Source organism: Homalodisca vitripennis, chromosome 8 (assembly GCF_021130785.1).
Source record: "Homalodisca vitripennis isolate AUS2020 chromosome 8, UT_GWSS_2.1, whole genome shotgun sequence".
Taxonomy (NCBI): Eukaryota; Metazoa; Arthropoda; class Insecta; order Hemiptera; family Cicadellidae; genus Homalodisca; species Homalodisca vitripennis.
Genome location: NC_060214.1, coordinates 94,395,429 through 94,418,539, shown reverse-complemented (window position 1 = coordinate 94,418,539; position 23,111 = coordinate 94,395,429). Strand labels below are relative to the sequence as shown.

At 39.5% G+C, this 23,111-nt stretch overlaps 1 protein-coding gene across 7 annotated transcripts in view; it reads left to right on the top strand.

Annotated features, from left to right (window-relative positions):
- The window catches only part of LOC124367761 (protein retinal degeneration B), a 227,013-nt gene that overhangs the window by 66,614 nt on the left and 137,288 nt on the right, over nt 1-23,111 (top strand). For all 7 annotated transcript variants that reach the window (XR_006922928.1, XR_006922930.1, XR_006922929.1 and 4 more), the window contains exon 2: nt 5-89. The gene's annotated coding sequence lies outside the window, so the exon portion shown is untranslated. The remainder of the gene's footprint in view (nt 1-4; nt 90-23,111) is intronic.

The following is a 23,111-nucleotide window of genomic DNA, read 5'->3' as shown; positions in this document are numbered from 1 at the left end:
TCAGCTGCCGTGGATGGCAGACGGCGCGTACCTGGGGTTGCTCATGGAAGGGCCAAATCGCTAGTTTCTTCAACTCAACTGATGTCCTGGTAAGTTTAGATGAGCTGTACAAGTTTTACACCTACCCAGTTTAGCCAAACTGTTGTTCCTTAGTTATCAATTCATAGATGTGGTTAATGTGGTTCAAAATGTTGCTAACAGTAGAAAGGTTTGTTAATAAAATAAATACAATAAGAACAGAAAATTCTACCCGATTCAGACAAATTATCTGTGTATTGTCCATAATTTCTGCTACATACATACATTCGCATAGGTATGAATATAATGTAGACAAAATTTCACAAATTTGTGCAAGAGGGTACATTTAATTTTGGAACTCTGTGAACCATTTGGGGTGCAGGACAAAACTTCGCTATTATAGTGCAGGGGTAAGGCTGAGGCTGTCTAACCGAAAGGTCACGGGTTCGATTCTCTGGGAGGTTAATAAATATTTGCATGTGGGTTCGGGCCGTTTCCCCGCAGAAACGGTTAGTGTAGATAAAATAATAATAATAATTCTTTTATTGCATTTTGGCAATAAGACATTGCATTGCAAAAGTCAGGTTTAAGTTATTAGTAAAAAATCCCTACTATACACATTAATACTTACAATACTCATTCAAACATACATCTATTGTCCATTCACGCCAACATTCATTCAACATGAGACTCGGGGCTCTACTAATTAATTTTTATGTAAATTTTGATTCTGTAAATTTTTATTCTAATTCTCCCAGCAGCCAGCCATGAACCCTTCGACAGAATAAAACGCATTCGACACCAGTAGGCGCTTCAGAAAAGCTTTAAACTGGTTTAAATTATCTAATATATATACAACCGCATGTGTAACTGACTCACTCACTCACTCACGTATACTAATTCTAACCTACTTCCAGATGAGTTAGAGACTTGAAATTTGGTACACAGATAGCTTTCCACGTGTAACCACCAGGAAAATCCCAAAAAGTGAGAATTTTTCATTTTCAACCCCTCAAAAAAATTCCCAAAAAATCGCGCATTCTTCACCCCTGCAGGCATTTTTTGTAAGCCCGATAGCGGGCGAACCGTTGGAGCTAGCTCGGATCTGACGGAAAATTCATGGTCAGGAATGAAGTGAACTACAAAAAAGGTCTAATGACTTTTTGCTCTATCTTCCATGGTTAAGCGACAAAACGCTCGAACATTTGAAATTCCAGAGATTTTTTCGATAAAAATAATGTTTCAAGCCCGATAGCGGCCGAACCGTTGGTCGTAGCTCAAATCTGATTGACCCATCAAATTAGCAAATTGCGCGATCTACAGAAAAGGTCCAGTAATCTTTTGCCCTATCTCGATTGGTTTGGCCGAAAAACGTGATTATGTACAATTTTGTTGTAACTTTTACGCGAAACTTTTGTTTTTGGGGGTCGATAGCGGCGAAACCATTGGTCGGAGGTCAAAATAAGACTAACGTTTTATTTAGGAAATAAGATGACCTACAAAAAAGGTCCAGTGACTTTTTACTATATTTCCCTTAGTTTGACCGCAAAACGCGATTAAGTGAAAATATTGGACATTTTCGCCTAAAAATTTACATTCCGGGCTTGATAGCGGCTAAACGGTTGGTCGTAACTCAAAACAAATTTTTAAAACGGGATTTAGGAAATCACGTGATCTACAGAAAAGGTTCAGTGACTTCGGGAGTTGGCTGAGCGTTAGCTAAGCGTCAATAGTAGATAGGGACAGAGGAATATTTATTATGTTCACAGACACAATACCCTCTAAAAAAGGCCCAAGTGTGTCATTAACCCCCGGTAATATTAACCCCCCCCCCCGGGGATTTCCTGGTATGACCTGATAACCTCCTGTACATTCAACCCCCTGATGTGTTAACCCCCCTGGTAACATTAAACCCCCCCAGGGAATTTCCTGCCATGACCTCATGTCCGAATTTTACCAGTCACCAAATCTCTTAACCCCCCCCCCTGGGAAGATCCTGGTATGACCAGATAACCCCCTGGAGACTTATCCCCCGGTAACGTTAACCCCCCCTGGGAATTTGTTCATATGACCAGACAATATCCTGACGAAAATTAAACCCCCTCTTGTCTTAACCTCCTTAACATTAATCACCCACCCAGGGAATTTCTCGCCTTGACTAGATAGTCTCCTGGTGATATTAAACCCCCCTGTTCGACTTAAAATACTGCCTTGAGGTCGGTTTTTATTATGTTTATACTAAACAATTCAAGATAGCTGACCCGTGCAGACTTTTCTCCCGAGCTCATTTCTGGCTAAACCATAGGTCGTAGATCAGATCTGAGGGCACAATCGAAAGACAAAATTAAATTTCCAACAAGAAAGGTCCAGTCACTTTTTGTCGTATCTCTAACGGTTTAACCGCAAAATGCCCTCAAAGTCAAAAGTTTTTACGAATCCGGAAAAAAATCTATGAAAAAGGTCAATTTTTAAATCCCTTGTCATTTACTTAATGTCCAGTCACCGAATTCCGCTTATCCCCGAATTTGCAAGCGTTTACTTTGGGGGCCTGGGGGCGTAGCCCCCAGCGAGCCGAAGGCGAGTCCGATTGTATAAGACCCTCAGGGAGCCGATTGAGAAATTTTACTCCAGCCTGTGACGGCAAGCGTTCGAAAGCCACCGTCCTATGCTGTTCTGCACGGTAACTCTCCTTGCCTCCAGTTTCGTAAGAGTGAATGTCACTACCCCGAATAAGAACACACTTCGATCGACAATACAGGACAACCTCCAATATATATAGAGGCAGGGCAGAGTCAGCAATTCGAGCTCCCTGAAAGCATCCCTGCACGACTCTCTGATGTTTAATTGGAAAATTATTCTGACAGTTTTTTTGTAGTCTGAATACTCTTACTAGATTGTATTTGGCACAGCTGGCCCAAAGTCTTAAACCATATGTCAGGTATAGATAAATCAGGCCAAAATAAGCCATTCTTAAGATTTTTATGTGAACAATAGTTGGCAAGGTTACGCAGGGCGTAGATGCCTGAAGTAACACGAGCACAGATATAGTCCACATGATTGTTCCAGGTTAGACCTGTCGAGGTACATCCCTAGGAACTTGGTAGAGTCAGTATTCTCCAAGAGCTCATTTTCTACAAAAACTGCCGGGTGGCTTACATCTTCATTTTGTCGGAGACAAAAGTTGCCGACATTAGATTTTGTAATGTTTGTTCTTAAGTTGATGTCAGAAAAATTTTGAATGCAGCAATTGACAGCAATGAAGGATTCAATTTCAAAATTTTCTTTCGAAGTTGATTTTATGCAGAGTATCATCATCGTATCATCGGCATATTGAATTATCTTTCCATTTTGGATCGATGAATTTATTCGATTTACATATAGAAGAAAAAGAACCGGCCCAAGAATAGATCCCTGTGGGACTCCATGAACCAGTTTATTTCTCCTCGACATGACACCTGAGGTCTGCACACACTGGTATCTGTCCCTGAGTGAATTAAAAATGCCATTGGTGTAGAAAGTACAGCTTAAAACCCCATACAATCTTATGCCTCATGATGAAGGTAGTAAGGTAAGGGTCTGGCTTTCCTTTTTTAACGTATGTTTTGTAGGAAACGGGTATGAGGATTCACCCATTTCATTTATATTGGTACCAGCATCAAGCTTGACCGTGTGGTTTACTTGTTGACATACATGCCGATTGATTTGCATGCATAGTTGATATGGCACCTAAATATATCTGCTATTAGAAGCCAAAATGAATTTCATTCCAAAGAATGTTTAGCTCTATCACTGACAATGATTTTTGGAATCTTTATTTTTCGCATCTTGCTAGTCAAAAGATGCATAAGCGACAATGGCAGTCAACAAATGTTCAAACAATCCAGTGCCGAATGCACGGTTTGTGCAGCATCCTATAACAAGCGCGCTTAACGTTCGTGTTTGTTACTCAGTGCAATTTGTGTTGGTGTTCATGTGTCAGCCAATGGCCGAACTACGGCGCGCGTCGCTGATAACGTAATGAAGTGGCCCCACCCTGCACGGCGTTACTGGTGTTAACGTAATTAGCCGGTATTATTAACCGCCGTTATCGGCCTCACCTTGACTGATAACCGGAGTCATCTGTCTGCCTGGGAACTGCATTTGAGGGCGGGGGATGGAGGGGGCCGTTTCGTTGATAGAAAGCTCTGTTTTCCCCGCTAAAAAGAAACACTTCTTGTTGAATTCTAGAAATTCTGAGGTGGGTGTTAGGAGTGGATACAAAAGCCACTGGATCGTATTTGATACCTCCTTTCCATATGCGCGGGATTGGCTAAAACGCCTATGCCCTCATCAATGTAGTTACTGTTATTCTTACTAATTTTTTAATCTCTTAATGATTTTAAGTTTTTGTTTAAAAACTGTACGGCTGTAACGTTCAAGCTTATGAAATTAATTTATAACAAGACATGTAAGTGGATTTATTGGTGTATAAATAAACTTCAGAATTTTAAGAAAACAATATCAAATAATTGATGGACTATGTATAAAACAGTATTTAGTCCGAATTTCTAAAAGAATGCTTGCAAAATATGAAAAAATTCCCCGCTACTAAAGAAACGTCTAATTGCCAGATTTAGGGTTGAGAAAGATTGAGAGAGAGATGAAGGGCTGATGGGGGGGACTAAGGTCACCATTTCCCGGTACTCGGAGTGGAGGGGGAAAGGGCCAGTTGACTAGATAATCGCTGCAACTGCTAAAACAGGAAACGATGATGCTCCTGCAATCTAGCGGTCATTGTGTGCGATATTGACATATGGACAACCTTAAATGTAGGAAAGGATGATGCTCCTGCAATCTAGCGGTCATTGTGTGCGATATTGACATATGGACGACCTTAAATGTAGGAAAGGATGACGCTCCTGCAATCTAGCGGTCATTGTGTGCGATATTGACATATGGACAACCTTAAATGTAGGAAAGGATGATGCTCCTGCAATCTAGCGGTCATTGTGTGCGATATTGACATATGGACAACCTTAAATGTAGGAAAGGATGACGCTCCTGCAATTTAGCGGTCAGAGTTTGCGATATTGACATATGGACAACCTTAAATGTAGGAAAGGATGATGCTCCTGCAATCTAGCGGTCAGAGTTTGCGATATTGACGTATGGACAACCTTAAATGTACCGAGCGATTTACGCGATATGGGTACGGGGTTACCCTCCAAACAATTTCCCTCGGACCCGCTAGCGAACCGTTGGAATTAACCGAGCGAGCCGCTGCGCTGGATGATCTTGTTCACATGATAAGGTGAAGCCGAAAAGGCCAGTTTATTTTTTGTTTTTTTTTTTTTTTTTTTTTTTTTTCACATTTTATTTTTTTTTTTTAATTTTTTTTTTTTTTTTTTTTTCCATTTTTTTTCTTTTTTTTTTTTTTCAACGATTTTTTTTTTTTTTTTTTTTTTTTTTTCGTCCAATTTTTTTGTTTTTTTATTTGTTTTTTTTTTTTTTTTTTTTCAATTCACATTTTTTTTTTTTTATTTTTTTTTTTTTTTTTTTTTTTTTTTTTTTTTTTTTTATTTTTTTTTATTTTTTTTTTTTTGTTTATTTTTTTTTTCACGCCGCAAACCTTGTTGTTTTTTTTTTTTTTTTTTTTTTTTTTTATTTTTTTTTTTTTTTTCTTTTTTTTATGGATATATTAGGGGTGTGGATTCCCAACAGAAACCACAACCCACGTCCAAACCCTGATCATACATTGGTGGTGCAGCCCTTTAGTGATGTTTAGGAGGGGTAAGCCTATCTTAATATCTTTTGTGCCCCTTAGAATTAAAGGCGTAATAAGCTATTTCCCTATTGATTTTTTTTTTTCTTTTTGTATTTTTTTCTTTTTTTTTTTTATTATTATATCTTTTTTTTTTTTTTTTTCTCTTTCTATTTTTATTTTTTTATTCCCCTCCCCGATAAACTAGTCATCAGTGTTCGGCGTGTTGTTTCGTCCGTTCGTTGTTTGTCGGTCGCCTGGTTGTTTATAAAATTAATCACACGAAAAGAGCCCTTCCTTCTCCTTGCTATCTTTCTTTCTCCCTCTCGCTCTTCTTTTTCTCTCCTTGCTGCTCCCAGTCTCTCATCAGAAGCAGTCCCAGTATTATGGTGGTTTTGCAGTCCTCTTCAGACTTAAATTGGCAGAGTCTATCCCCCTAAACACTAACCAAAAACACTCCAGTTCCCTCATTTCGTTAACCTAGGTGAGTGTTTAAGGTGTTTCCCCCGTGAAGTGGCCGTGGTCTCCCAGTGATCAAGAGGCAATCACTTTGGTTTTAATAAAACAAACACGAACCCGAAATCCCTCCCTCCCCGTCCCCCCGCTTTCCCTCTGCCTGCCACATGCCAGGCTCCAGGAGTCTGCCCGAGCAGGCCAGGCTGCCCAGCCCCAATCAGGTAGGAGGCATGCCATCAGAGGCCATCTCTGGTGAAGAAGGTGACCGGGAGCTCTCGCTGCTGCAAGCTCCGGTCACTCGAATCAGCAAGCAGAGGCATCTTTTTTTTTCCTTATTTGTTTTCCGAGGGTGCTTGGTTTTTGAGTCCTAGGTGACTTTACGTGACATCCTCCTTTTTGGTTGACGCTTCTCTTCTGCCCGATCGGCAAAGCGGTGGTGTCTCTTCCTGGACCTATTTGTGTTTTATATTTATTGATTTTCTTTTTTATGGTAAGAGAAGAGAGCGGGGCTGTGCTGACTTCCTTGCTTAATGAGTTATTACCACAGAACTAACACAACCTCGGTTCTGGACTCTCGTTCTGGAGCCGCGCGTGTGTATTGGCAGATATGTGCTTGCTGCTTGCTCTCCGCTTCTTGCATTCCTCTTCTGTGCTTGCTCGCGTGGTGCTACTGCTTGCTCCGCCTATGTTTATTTGTGCAAGAGAGAAAAGAAAAAAAAGAAGGTGCAAAAGAAAAAGGAGAAGAGGAGGGCAAAAAGAAAAAGAGTTTGGCAGGAGAGGGGGGGTGGGAAGAAGTGACCGTCGCGGTAAGCCTCGTGCCTCGCCTCTACTCTCTTTCTCTCTCGCTATGTATCCGCTTTCCCCTCAGTTCTGCTCCCTCTCTGTGACCCTACCCTATCCTCTTATTTACCTCTATCGCCATTGACCGGGTTCGTTGTTCGTAATTTTTTTCCGAAATCTGCCCACCCTAGTGCCAGAAGATGGCCCCGGTACCCGCCCGATCCACGGACGCAGCAACAAGAAGTTTGCCTTTGATCCAAGCTTTGACCTAGAGTGTTAAAAAAAAGCACTCCCACAACAAGCCCAGTATTAAATGCTGTATGGGATCCAAGAGCTTTAAGAGCTGCCCTGACATTATACATATGTTCATGGTCCTGGTGCCCCTCCTGGGTGAGGCCATGGGTTGGGCACCAGGCTAGGTAAACCATAGATTTTTCGTTCGGCCTAGGAAATATGTGAGCATGTTTCCGACCCAAAGCCTGCAAAGGTGGCAGTTCTAGTGTGGATTGTACATAAAACACTGGACTCCACCAGAGATCCAGTTCATCCCTTTAATAAGCGAAAGCCAAACCGTGTACCAGACAAAGCACCTTTACTTATTGTTCGGTGGAGAATTGTCATTGGGATTCTTTTGGGTGCGATTTTCCCACTCATCTCTGGGAGTAGAAGTCAAACAGAGAAAGGCGTTGTTAGTTTGAAATACAACTCCGTTCACTACGGATTATGCGTTAGACCATTTCGAGAATGTAGCGCTTCTTTGTTGTTTCAGCATCACAGTTATGGCGGAGGCCGCATTGGCTTCGCGAAGTAGACTCGCCATTCCTCCACAAGAGCCAGCTAACCATCGATGGCCGATAAAGCCGACTTACGCATCGCGCTTTCAGCATTTTATATTGACCCATCAAGAGTGTATAAGACCTAAAAGCCAACCTCGAGTTGTCGCTGAGGGACTGCTTCCTGAGGCCCCGGTTGCAAAAGAATTTTTGCCAATCCTTTTGTAAATCTTATCCAAGCTTGCTTTGGCCAGTTACCTGAATCAAACCTTTGACCACCAGACTAATGAACCAGTAAGTGATTTGATTCCCCTTTAAACACCACTGCCTTTGTAAAGCCATAGTGCTATATTGTGGTTTTGACGCCCCATAGATTGTCCTGGCCATTCTCCTGTGACTGCATGAGCGCCCACTTTGCTTTGTGGCAGATATTTTTAAATGAATCATTCTCCCACGTAAAGCTTATGGTCTAGTAGTATCACGGTCCTAAATATTAATGACCCTGTCCTATGACCACTTCAGAAGCTAGTTTTGATGCGGAGTTTCAGTCTAAAAGAGACTCTAGGATTCTTTTTCCTAGTGAATGGTCAACTACTGTCTTAGAAGGATTTACTTTCAGTCCCTCTCCCTGACAAAAGACCAGTAGTAGTAACAAAGTTTGTAAAGGTTGTTTGGTATTCATAGATATCAACAACAACAAAACAACATTTGTATATTTTTCCCTGACCAAATGACTATGTAGTTCCTTGTGCAATAACCTTTGGACATAGATTTTCTCTCCATTGTGCTAGTAAGGACCTCATGGTAGAACTCAGCTACTACTTACTAGATACCCCAGTAAGACGTTTACAATGGATGCCTCCTTGAGGACGTATCGCCTTCGTAAAGTGCGATCACATACAAGAGATTCTTCATTGTGAGATCGGGGGGCCCTGATCCGTCATGGATCACACAAGCTAAGGCACCTAAGCCAACCGGCAAATGTACTTGGCTCGAGGCCACGGTGGATCGTCTGTGCTCCACTTACCCATCTCGCAGTGAATTCAAAAGCATTAGGTCCAAAGAGCTCCTTCATGTCTATGAATGTGCAACAATTCCAATTCGCTTCCATAGTGCGGACAGTCATCCCACAGATCCGACTACAAGTTTTGTGCAGTGGCTGATTCACCATATGGATTTTTCCAATGCCTGGTATGCATGTTTGGTTGCGATGAAGGGGAGTGTTTGAGAGAAACCTCACCTTTCACTCAGGTGGCCTCTCCACCAACCAGGTCGTTTCTAAATGTTTTCAGTAGAAAACGAAAATATAAAACTGATGGGAGCGAAAAGATTACATAGTGGACAGAAAGTCCCGCGCTCTCATCGCCTCAACTCTTATGATCCGCTCTCTACTTTATCGACCTCTCGTATCCGCTCCTTTCAGGTGCCCCATCTCCACCCTCTCCTCGTCCCTCGTTCTCTACAGCATGATTCCCCGCTGTCACAATCACATCATCCCTCCTCCCCTGTTTTTTAAGAGATGAATAACACCTCTGTTGATAGTTTGTGAGGGCGCCCTCCAGACTAAGATGGAATGATAGCCCATAATGTCATAGCAAAATAGTCTCGCCCCTGAAATAGTTCTCACATAGAAGCGAACTTATTTCACCTTCCCTATGATGAAGGTCAAGGCCGGAAAGAGTACGCCAACCCCACCTCCAGGATTAATTCAACTTTAGGGTGCAAATTTCAGAATTTTCCCATGTTTTATTTAAAGAGAGAGTTAACGACTCCTTTCTGTCGAAACAATTTGGCCCACCACCACTTAAAGCTACTTGCTTGGTTTGTGCCGTGGAGGCCTTGCCTCAAGTGCCTCATGGTTATCCAAGACGTTTCCCAGTCTCGGTCCAAACTCAATCAGAATACAATCAGGGAACGTAGGCTTCGAAGGAGAAGTTTGAGGGCTTACACCTAGACCCCGCCCGGAACTGTGTTGACCCCACCCTGGGACGATCCCAATTTGACCGTTATATGTACCTGAAGTCTAGTAAACGTATCTGCCCTAAGCTGCCGCGCTTTAACACAATTACCTTCTGTGTAAACTGCCTCCAGTAACATGTTGATTTGGTGCCTATATATTTACATTTGCTTAGTGCTGTATTCTGATTTTGAGAGCTTATGAAATGACTCCAGGATAACGGCCTTACCTTTTTGCATTGATAGTACAAGCTACCTGACCATTAGCCCTTTTGCGACGAGGGTTCCGCAGTCCACCACCACTTAGTATTTTGGTTTCGACCTCTTCCTCCCCCGTCGCAACTTCCCATCCGTCCCGCAAGGACAATTGTTCGTGGAAGGCTATTTGACTAATACATTCTGTGTCAGGTCAGAAGCTATCTGATCCTATGTCTGTGAATCATCGCAAAACCCCCCCCTTCTTTTCCGCCTACCGATCGCCAACTGGGTGACCGGAAGGTCACAGACTTTATATCCAACCAGTCAGTTCCTCCGCTGATTTGCGATAGAGGAACCTCTGCAAGCCTTCATCATTGGCAAGTTGAATCGGAAATTATACCCTGTAACCGATAAAGTAGCCCTCTTCGTCTTACCTGCCAATTAAGCAAGCCATGGTTTTCCAAGTAATAACCCTTGTTGTGGGACCAAGATTATTTAAATCAAATAACTTGTCTAATTTTGTGTTGCTAACGTAGGGCGGTTACCTTTATTAACATATAAATAGGTACCCTTTACTTAAGAAGAAAATTTGTAAAAAGTGCCCTGCCTTGTTGTTGTTGTTTCCTCTGGGTGTTAGTGTTGGTGCTTTGCCCCATGCCAGCAGAGTGGAAGGTCGTTGGCGTTACAACCTAGAATAAGTTGTTGACGTCTGGCCTTGTTTCTTCCCCAGGAGCTTCTAGGGTCTCTTTGAAGAAGGGATTTCCTGGCATCATATGGCAAGTACAGGTATCACGGAGCCCTACAATGTGCTCTGCACATGCTCTCCATTCATTCCAGGTCATGTGCGCCACAGTGAGATTCTCTGGTAGCAGAATTCGTTGATTGTTAGAAAATCCAGCCTCTCTTCAACAGGATTCAAAAAAAAAAAAAGGGTCCAGACATTCCTTAGAGATGTACAGTAAATAACTTACCTTTTGGTTTGAATTTAAGGCCCCGCCACCTCTCCCTTGGTGAAGCCATGTGTTACTTGAATCAATGCCAGATCAAATCCCTCCTGGAGGAAGAACTGGATGAAGGCTGCCCGAGGCAGGCCCTACTAGATGCTGGAGTGTTGATTTTGTAAGAACTCGTGGCATTGTCCCCTTAGACTGTCCGCGGAGACAATTTGATAGCCTGCCAGAGTTCCCTAGTTAGTGCCTTCTACAAGTTGGAAGTCCCTTCACAGCCTATGTAGCAGACCTCGTCCAGGAAAAGACGAAATCCGTAACCTTTTACGGATCTGGCTTTGGATGGACAGGGATTTTTTTCCACCTCGTTTACAATTTAGGTTTGGGAATTCCTGCTTTTTGAACATTACCAGGTACCCATTTATCCAGTGTCTACTTCATAAGCTTCGGATGAAAGCTTCTGAAAAACACCCCTAAGTGGACCTTCAAATGTCCTTACGCAGAGCCCCACTCACAGAAGAGATGTCATCACCCATAGGTTTAATTCTTATGAATAATCTTTCTTCCAGCCAACGTTTTTGTTGTGCTATTCGTTGATGCAAGAAAACTAAATTCTAAGGGTTGAGGAAGTTTTACCTCAGATAGAAGAGAGTGAAGACGATAGATTAGCTAACACAAGAAAAGTGTGCCAGCCATAGTGCCCTCCAGAATAAGAAGAGAAAGGAGATCTGGACAATTAGCTAGGTACCTCGTGGGTCGCCACTTACCCGTACGTCCTCGAAAGTAAACCGCCCCTGAGGAAGAGCCCGGCAACTTTGCTGAATCAGTACTGGTTTTTTTCGTACTCACCACTTTTGCTAGTGAAATTACAAAATAATGATGAAACATGCGTTGAAATTGTGTGTTTAGAGGGTTTAATTATTTATGCAAAAACAACACACACACACACACACACACACACACACACAATATAATAATATACATCTCGCTGTGCTTTTGTGTGTTCTAAACTCCGCCAAGTAACAAAAGCGCAGTGGACATTTTTATTCAGAAATTTCATAAACATTTGAGACAGTTACTTTAAGTTTAGATAATTTAATACATAATTTTGCGACTAGCCTCGACATAATCTAATCCTTCTTCGTCTAACCGTTGTTTGAGTAAATATAATAGAAATTGTTAATTATTAAATATAATTAATTAAATAAAAAGACAAAAGTATGATTATTTTTATGATTATAACATGAGTGCAATTAAATATAGATACCATATAATTATGAAGATATAACATAAAAGAATTAGATTGCGTTATTAATAATACAGTACTACATAAAATAAAGTGAAAGTACTCCTGATATGGCGTAACAGGATTCGTAAAATATTTATGGAAAATTTCAAGTATGTAGCTATATAATTTATCATGCCAAAATGCCATATAATTGTACTTATATTATGTACAAATTTATTTACTCCATGGTTTTCTTGGTATCATAATGATTACCTGTAAGGCCAATGTAAAAATGTTCACTAACGTTTAGCCAATAAAATAGCATGATTTATCAAAAACATTGGTTGTACTAAACAGATTCCGACGGTTGGAATTTAAAGAGCATTAAATAGATTAGTTACTCATCTCTGTTCAAGACGATATTTACAGCTTCTCTAAATTTTGTGTAATACAACCTGTAGGACAACCTTTTACAAGATACAAGACTTTTGTAGGAAGGTGCTGTCAATATTACATCAGAACAAGCTTGTAACAAAAGTAGGATAGATGTGACATTAGAGCAATCCGTAACTGAACATTAGCATGGGAGTAACCTTGGAACAGGCGTAACTGAGAGTACAACGGAAGTGACCATAGAACAACCCATAACTGATAGTAGCATGGAAATGACAGAACAATCCGTAACTAACAGTCGCATGGAAAGTAACCTTGAAATAGGCGTAATTGATAGTAGAACGGAAGTGACCACAGAACAACCCATAACTGATAGTAGCATGGAAATGACAGAACAATCCGTAACTAACAGTCGCATGGAAGTAACCTACATCGTAACGTGACATAACTGATAGTAGCATGGAAATGACACAATCCGTAACTAACAGTCGCATGGAAGTAACAGGCGTAACTGAGAGTACAACGGAAGTGACCATAGAACAACCCATAACTGATAGTAGCATGGAAATGACAGAACAATCCGTAACTAACAGTCGCATGGAAGTAACCTTGGAAATAGGCGTAATTGATAGTACAACACGGAAGTGACCATAGAACAACCCATAACTGATAGTAGCATGGAAATGACAGAACAATCCGTAACAGTCGCATGGAAGTAACCTTGGAAATAGGCGTAATTGATAGTACAACGGAAGTGACCACAGAACAACCCATAACTGATAGTAGCATGGAAATGACAGAACAATCCGTAACTAACAGTCGCATGGAAGTAACCTTGGAAATAGGCGTAATTGAGAGTACAACGGAAGTGACCACAGAACAACCCATAACTGATAGTAGCATGGAAATGACAGAACAATCCGTAACTAACAGTCGCATGGAAGTAACCTTGAAATAGGCGTAATTGATAGTAGAACGGAAGTGACCACAGAACAACCCATAACTGATAGTAGCATGGAAATGACAGAGCAATCCGTAACTAACAGTCGCATGGAAGTAACCTTGGAACAGGCGTAACTGAGAGTACAACGGAAGTGACCATAGAACATTACGTAACTGAGAGTACCGTAGAAGTTATCAAAGTATGTCACTCATATGGAGAAGTTTCGCAAACAGCATTGTTCTTCTAGGCTCGTAGGGCATAATCCCGTTATTTTTTAAAATCTTACATAGTTAGTGATCAATTTTAATCAGAGGAATTTTTATATTAATTTGTAAAATGTATAAGTCATATTCAGCAACGCTCATATTTTTGATTCGCGTGTGCAGTGTAATGTAGAAACTTTCAGTTAACAATAAAGAAAGTAAAGTCAGAAAGTAAGTTATTTGGCACGAATTCCTTCTCCAGAACTCATTTCTCGGGTATCATACCTTTTAACTTCTAGAATATCTAAATTGAAATAATTCCTTTGAAGTGTTAAATGCGAAATATATAAAGCAGAAATTCTTTAAGGACTTCCTTTTTATTATTAGAAATCCAAATATTGTAGCTAGGGTTTATTCAAAAGGATACTGCTGTGTTACGGATTTCTGAGCTAATTCTGTAAAAGTTAATTTGGAAATTATGACACTGGTGGGGGAAAATTTGTTGTAAAAGACAAACACAAATGCTATAATATTTTATTTGAATTTAACATTTCTTTCAGCGATAAGAAATGCTCATATATACTTAGAGTAATAGCTTAGTTAAGGCAATTATCAATTATAAAGTTCTTAATTAATAAATCAGTACAAAACGTGCATTATAAAAAAGCAATTGAGAAAGAACTGGAGGAAGTAGAATAGAAATGGTCACAAATAATAAGAATGTCAGTTTCCACATTTTGATAACTCCAAAATCGACAGTTTCCTAAAATTGGTCGTAAAAGCCAAACACGAATGCTATAATATTTTATTTGAATTTAGCATTACTTTTAGCAATAAGAAATGGACATATATACTTAGAGTAATAGCTCAGTGAAAGCAGTTATGATTATAAAATTATTAAATGGCGTAAAACGAGAATTGAAAAAGGCAATTGAGGAAGAATTGGAGGAAGTAGAATAGAAATAAGAATGTTAATGCCCATATTTTGATAATTTCAAAATCGACAAGTTTCCTTATCCGAGAGAACTGGACGAACTATGACACCGTACAGAATCTGTAGGGTTGGTACCAATTATTTAGGTCGACATTAAATACAAAGGCATCGCTCTCTTATGTCTTTGTTGTTAGATCTTGAACAGTTCCGCTCGGAGACAATTTAGTGATAAACAAATTATTGTGGTGGGCCGCGCCTGAAGGTGGGTGGGTGTGTGGGGCTGAATGTAGAATGTAGAGCTAATGTTCTATCTACTCCCCCATTGTTGGCTGCAGACAATGGCGGAATGCGTGCCAAAACAGGGTTCATTGATTATTGCTCGTCGTTTACCCACCCTATTGTCTCTGAGCGCGAGAGCCGCGGGTATCGTAAAACTAGGAGACATAATTTTTTTTTTTTTTTTTTTCTTTTTTAGGAGAAGCCGATCCCCTTTTAAGCCTTATTCTGCCCGTCCTCATGGGCCACTGGCCTGTGCGAGGATCTTATCAAACAGAATAAGGGGGAGAGTCGATACAGTACAAGGTCAATGGTACTGATAAAAAGTGCAAGGGTCACAGACAGGATTCGAACCTGCGCTATCTCTAACTCAGACTCAAAGTCCGACGTCTTAGACCGCTCGGCCATCGGCACTCCCAATAATAATAAGATAATGCTATAAGATTGTCTATAATATACGGACCGGACGTTCTATGAAAAGTACGTTTTAGGGTTAAATTGTTGAAGCAGCGAATGTGTTTTTTGTGGCATCACTACATTTTGTGAGGGGTTTTCTTGACTTCTTGGCTGTTCTCAACCCGTTAGAACCATCAACCCCCTTTCTGTGTCCGATATTTTAACGACCCCCTATCGTAAATTTAGTGGTTGGGTGGGTGGGGTGGGTGAAGTGTTCAGCACCGCTAAATACGGCTGCAGTATAATAAGAGGCCACCACCACAATAGAATCATATTTATGATTATCTAAACTATAGTAACAAACATTTTGATACGAATTACGTTATATATATTTTAAATTATAATATAATTCAGCTGTTTTATATCTAAAATATTAATAATTTATTAATGAATAAAAAACTATCTATGTTATGTGTATCTATAAAATGTAACAAACAAAAACAGTTTAACGTTTAGTTACTTTTTACTGTTTTTAAGGATAAATGTGTGTGACACAACACATATTGTAGCGGCCATTACTCAAATACCATATAAGTGATTATACTTTGTTTGAATTAACTTGGAACAATATTGTTATTAAACGCATTAAAAAGAGGAGCTGATAAACATTAATTGTAAATAACTGTAATTAAAATGTTTTTGTATTTGATAGTTTAAGTATTTCTAATTGGTAATTTGGTACCATAATACGATTGCAGCGGTGGCCTCTTACTATACTGCAGCCCTAAATACGAGTAAATAGAGCTTGTATCCCAAAATGCGGAGGTTTTATTTTATGGTATTCCCTCATTAAATATTTTATAAAAACTTAATTTATTCTTCCACTATAAAAGTACGACAGTCAAACCGATAATACATATAATGAAAACGAAATCAAATGATAATATTTTGGATTGTGTTATAAACCCTGTTGAAGGTCTCGATCAGCCAATACTTATTTTTTTCTTTTTTTTTAACAAAGTGGAGAGGCCGATCCCCTTTTAAGCCTTATTCTGTCCGTCCTTATGGGTCACTGGCCTGTGCCAGGATCTTATCAAACAGAATAAAGGGGAGAGTCGGTACAGTACAAGATTGATAGTACTGATAAAAAGTGCAACGGTCACAGACAGGATTTGACCCTGCGCTATCTCTAACTCAGACCCAAAGTCCAACGACTTAGACCACTCGGCCGTCGGCACTCCCAAACTGCTACTGCTACCTGTGTGTGTTTTTATGAATTGCTTTCGTGAATAACAAGGCAGATCAAACTAAACCGAGAAATGCAAGAAATACTTTGAGTCTTATTTAAGGTCTGGGTTCACGTCCCTTGGAAATACCCCGCAATGTGTTATGTGAGGTGAGGCTACTGTCCGCTGAATCAATGGAATCATCGAAAATGTTACGTTATTTGGAAACTAAACATCGTGAACTCAAGGATAAACTGGTAAGCTTTTTTGAACAAACACGTGGCCCCTGCTATAGACATCTGTACTTGCTTCGGGGCCAACTGCAGTTCTATGAATGGACTCCAGGCAAAAGAACTTCGCTTAGTCCAGGACCAACTCCAGTTCGTCGTTCTACGTTCTGTTACGGAGGGTTATATGTTACCCTTTACCGATTGAAGCCAGTTATATTTCAATACTTTGCGTTAAAATCTCCAATTAAAATGTGTTTAATTTAATTATGCTTAAATTTGTGTGTAGTAAGATGAGTGAAGAAATCCCATAGACTTTAAAAGAAAGGTTAAATGGACAAGTGTGACTGCTTTCCAGCCCGATATTTTATAGGGGTAGTAACGTGATATTAAGAAGGGGAATCCTTTTTTCTAAGCATCTTCTTTCTGCTGTGCATCCTAGTTTCGTTACTCACCTCGTTAGTATGTATGTTGCGGTATTGTCGCCGACTTCACTCATGTTCCAGAAACTTTGACTGTTACTTAAATGAACTAAATATGACGTGGAATAGCTAAACATCCTTATCTTCTGTGAAATCTTCTAATGTTCCGTGGCATTTTTTAATGAATGACATTAGAGTAAGCAGATAACGCTTCCGAATAAGGAAAGGTAAGTGCATACAGTTCAAAGCCCCGCATAACAGGTGCGTCTTATCTTTATAGTAATAATGAATTTGACTCAGGCAGATTTACTGTTATTGACAGGATAACAGGTTTTCGGAAATTTGCCATCGTTATGGTTACGAAAGATATAACACAACATTTCGAGGATTGGAATCTATTCTCTTCGTCAGGTCGAGAACAGAAAGAAGAAAAGAAGGGAAAGGAAAGGGTCAAACATACCCAAAAACCACTTCTCTGCAGTGGCAACCCCTGGACTAGACTCCAAGCAGCTTTTGGGTAGTTTGAACCCTTTTCATTCCCTTTTTTCTTCTTTCTGCCCTCTATTTTTGTATTTACTAATACTTCCCCCACCTGACGAAGAGGATGCATACAAATCCTGGAAACGTTGTGCTTATGTTTTTTGTAATCATAACGATTTCAAATGTCCGATATCCTGTTATCCTGTAAAACCTTCCATTATATCAGTAACATACTTTAATTACTGATATTGCTGTACAAACTATTGCATTATCGTTAATAGCGGTTAACAATGTAAGAAACTGCTTGAGGGTTGAACTAGCCGTTTAGGAAGAATATTTAGTTTTGTGGATGCATATGTTTGATTCCGAATACTCATTGGTATTCGGAATACTTCGGAATATTCAGTGGTATTCGTGGGAGGATACGAATGACAGATGAAACTACCATGGTTTAAACCCTGTGGAAGGTCTCGATCAGCCAGTGATTAAGTGTAATTAACCTATAACCAAAGGGAAATAAAGGAGTCCAGTAACTTTATGTGTTTCAACGCTGTTTTGTATAAGTTATAGAATTCTCTCATAGCACATTGAAAAAATGTTTAAAAAGTCCACAACATTTTATAATTCGAGGTTGTATCAAGCTTGTAAATCTATAAATTCGATTTTAAAATGTTTGTCTTCAAAGATTTAACTAGATTTGGGACATTCGCCATTGTTAATGTTTCAAACATGGAACAATATGTTTCGAGGATTGAAATCCAATGTCTTCTTCAGGCGCAAAAAGCCTTTTAAGATGTAAGGCCAAGTATTTTCAACAAAACTGTGTGGCGACGAACTTGACTAAACTTGACAACAGAACAAGTTGCATAAAAAAAGAAACTATTTTGTATCAACGTTATGTCTTAAAGTTATTTTTATACCTAAAGAAGAGGTTTTATACCAGTCCTCTCAAGATGCTCAAATATCTTTTTACATATAACGATTGTAAATGTCCGAAATCTTGTTTTCCTTAAAAAAAATGGCTTGTTATCAATACTAAAAGCCATAGAAAAATTAATTATTATATTCATTTCTTAAGAAAATCTTCTATTTGATGTTAATTATAGTGGTTTCACTTACTATGTAATTTTGACTGTGTATATGTAGGGGAGTTTTCGGTTTTATTTTAAAATAAAGCAACATATACTGGCCTATGTTGGTAGCAGAATAGTTTAAAATACCGTAATAATTTTCACTACAAACAATACCATTTTCTTTTAGAATCCTTTGTCCAACCTCAACCATTACATATATCCTCTGTACTGAGGTCTTTAATCTTTTACCACCTAATTTCTGAAATCTCGTTTACAAATTAAATGTTGGTCGGTCCTATATTAATTTACGTTGATAAAATAATTTGAACAACAGTTAAAATTTTTGTGACTTTGTAGCAAGTATAACGTTGTAAAAACAGTTTCGTCCCAAAAGCCCCAACAACCAATATCTGGACTGGGTTTGCTCCTTGTCTGCGTTGTTTGACTTCAATGAAAGCCACAAATCTATGTTTACAGACCTAACCTCCAAATATTTGTTCTTTCGGTGTGTCTGGTGTCAGCTGCATTTGTTTAGTGAATGTTTGAAGTTTCAGTTAACACAGTTTTGAAGTTTTCAAATTCCGCGCTTTTCTCTTTCGCTGTTAACAGCACCGAGTGTAAATTAATAGTTTGAACAAAGATTAATATTGCTTGCCAGTGTTTTCTAGGCGCTTGTACAAACTTATTGCACTGAAATAGTGGAATTTTTCCAATATAGCACCGAATATTTTCTATTATGGAAATGTTTATATGTTTGTATGAACTCTCCCCCTTATTTTTTTTTATAACCTTCGCACAGGCCATTAGCCCATGAGGGAGGACAGAAAAAGGCCTATAAAGTGATAGGCCTAGGCATCTCCGTTTTTCTTTAAGAAAGCTAAGTTTAAAACAGTGTCGTTCGTTGGAAATAATACAGATTTTTTAAATGGCAAAAAATTTATCTTAATCGGTTAGTCGTTAAACGTCATCGTAGTAGTTCGTAGTGCGTCATCCTAGTAGTTCGTAGTACGTCATTATAGGAGTTCGTAGTGCGTCATCCTAGTAGTTCGTAGTGCGTTATTATAGGAATTCGTAGTGCGTCATCCTAGTAGTTCCTAGTGCGTCATTATAGGAGTTCGTAGTGCGTCATCCTAGTAGTTCATAGTGCGTCATCCTAGTAGTTCGTATTGCGTCATCCCAGTCGTTCGTATTGCGTCATCCTAGTCGTTCGTTGAACGCCATCCCGGTAGTTCGTAGTGAGTCATCCTAGTCATTCGTAGTGCGTCATCCTAGTCGTTCGTAGTGCGTAATCTCAGTTATTCGTAGTATGCCATTTTAGTCGTTCGTTGAACGTCATCCCGGTAGTTCGTAGTGAGTCATTCTAGTCGTTCGTTGAACGCTGTCCCAGTAGTTCGTAGTTTGTCATCATAGTCGTTCATAGTGCGTCATCCCAGTCGTTCGTTGAACGTCATTCCAGTCGTTCGCAACAGGTCATAAACTTGATATATAGAAATAACACAGTGTCATGTATAACCAACTTGTTAAGTTACATGATTTATGGGAAAGTAAACGTTTTAGTTGTCTTATGACGTTTAACTACTCAAAGCCTTTTGATTCAATGTATCATTGAATACTATGGCCAAAGCTGCTGATGAAAAGATATATTGGATGGCGGACTGCAGATCAACAGGATGGGGAATAATACATATGGTCAGTTATCAGGAAGAGAGAGAGAGGTATTCCTCAGAGTAGCTTACTGGGACTGATTCTGTACAATTTGTGTGCAGCCGATTTTCCTACTTCTTTGCAAACCTGCACTGCTTATATATTTGAAGATGGTTCTCATCTGCACAGTTTTGCATGCCACTCAACCCTTCGGCATGATCACTTGAAGGAGTGGCGTCCGGCTTATGCTGAATGGTTAGAGTTTGGAAGTGGTGACGAAGTTAGATCTCTTGGCCTTGTATTGGACAGTGGTTTCACTTTGACTAACCATCTCGCTCTCGCTATACAGCGAGCTGTGGGCCCGTGGGAAGGAATCGTGTAACATAAATATGCTGCCAGAGTCCGCAAGGTAGCAACTCGTGCAGTCACTAACTCTACTAGTGTTTTATCATTGTCATCCTGCATAATATGACAACATTATCTGTGGGATGTTGCTAAATACAAGTGTTCCAGATTTTTGTAATACAGTTCATTTTCAATTTTAAGCTTTTTGATCTTTTTATCAGAATGCTCTCAACATGGTGCCGATCTGAACCGTTGGGTACTTACGGATGCATGATTACGGATACATGATACATGAATACATGATTACGGATGTATTCTTGAGGGTTAAAGTTCTAGAGTTAAACCCTCAAGAGTACCCAGTATTTGAGTTAGAGACTCACATACCAGAGAGAGATTTGTTCAATGGAACACCCGTCATGGTCGGGAGTTATAATTTCCAAGGTTGACGCGAAAGATCAGAAGGAAAAGGCATTTCGATTTTGGTACTGTGTTATATAATTGCTCTCCTGAATGTCTTGGATTGGGTGGTAATTTTTTGAGAGCGCTGGAGAGTTTTAAAGTGGACATGTTTCCTTACATTTTATTGTCAGTTCTTGTTCTTCAAATCTCAATGTAATCTATTACTGTGTATGCTTTATTTTTTTACTTGTATATATGAGCTATTTAATTTGACACGGCTTGTTGTGGATAACGGTGTTGTGAGGGTATATTTATTCATTCATGTATGGTACTGGTTAGTTGTGAGCCATAAAATGAATTTCCCTTCGGAAAATTTAATGTCCGAATTCCGTTCAACTTGATATAAAGTACGTCCGGGATAAATGTGTAAGTGGGTACTTATGGTTTTCTGCATGATTAGGTAATGGTGGAAAAGTCTAGGTCATCTGGTCGTTGATAGAGGTTCTAGTTTCTAACGAGGAAAATATGAATAACTCTGGTTTTGAATACCCTTACCGTAGAGTGAGCATTCTGAACCTACTGAACTGTTACTGAACTGGAAGTTTTCCTGGTATTGAACTCAAAGTGAATTCGAACTGGCTCAACGGTTTTGTATATTCTGCTAATTATTTTATATAGGGATCTCGGATCCTTATTACAATCTGCCAAGGATTCAGTGCTGGAGGGTACAAATAAGGAGGAAGGCCCTTCTGTCTATATCAAGTATCTTTTGTTCATTATAAGTACTTTTTTGTTGTTTATTAATATTGTACTTGGTTTTAATTTTATATGAGGGGCAGGATAGAGGGTAAAAATGGGGGAAGTTGTGCCACAGACTTGCATTTGGAAGCCAATAGCCTAGTGGTCTCAGACGTCGGACTTTGGATCTGAGTTAGAGCTAGCGCAGGTTCAAATCCTGCCTCTTTTGTCGACCTTTTCTTGTGTCGAATCTTCCCTTATTCTGTTTGATAAATCCTAGCACTGACTAAGGCCTATTAAAACAGGCATAATGATTGGCCTCTCCGTGAATTAAGTTATTGATGCCAAACCGTCGTAATTCTGTAGGCCTCCATGTCGGCTCTGGTTGGATTGAAGCATTGGAGCGATCGCATTCAACGCTGATCAAAGACGGCATTAGGTCATTGCGTTATCCAAAGAGGCAACATCCTGTAATTGGACCTTAGTAGGAGAGAGTGAATCTGTTGAGTGGTAACCGGTGCGATGATATCCACAGTACTTGACCGAGATGATCATAAAGGAAAGTACAATGTTGGGATTTTATCTTCGTATTTTATCACTAAATGCCTTGTACGGTTACCATGCGAAGTCTCGTAGATCATCAGACTCATGTAGGTTCTTCACAATCAGGTTTTATGGACAGTATATCATCCCGATTAGTGTGAGGAATTCAGGTCCAGGTGAACAACCTCGAGTCCAGGAATCAGCCTAAAATGTCTGGATCTATACAGTCCTATTTCCCATGAACATTTCATTTCTAGCAGATTTAATCTATTCAGCAAGTAGTGAAATATTACGACTTCTGCCACTTTGATGCCAGAGGGTTAGTTTGAAACATAATAAAAATATTCAATCTCAACTTTTTTTAAATTAAACTATTATTCACCATTTTTGTATTCGTATGTTACGAATGAAATTACACTTTTATTAATGCTTCCATGAGAAATCAGTACTATAAATACTAACCATTTGGCATCTCCATCCCACTTACGGATATTGTAAAGATAAAATGTGTGCACTTCCTACATATTCCCCTACCCACCCCTTCCTATTCTTCTCTATTTATTTCTCCCTCAGTATTTTCTGACTAGTAAATTTGCGCAGATTTCCCCATGGTTGTTTAGACGTCTGATAATGAAGTATTTCTTGACATTGTGAAATTAATTTAAGGGAAATAGCGTAGTAATGTTTATTTTAGGGTATGTCAAAGCCGTCTTTTTCATAAAAACTGTAAGGATTAATCACTCCATGCTTATTTGAACCCTTATTGTTATTTG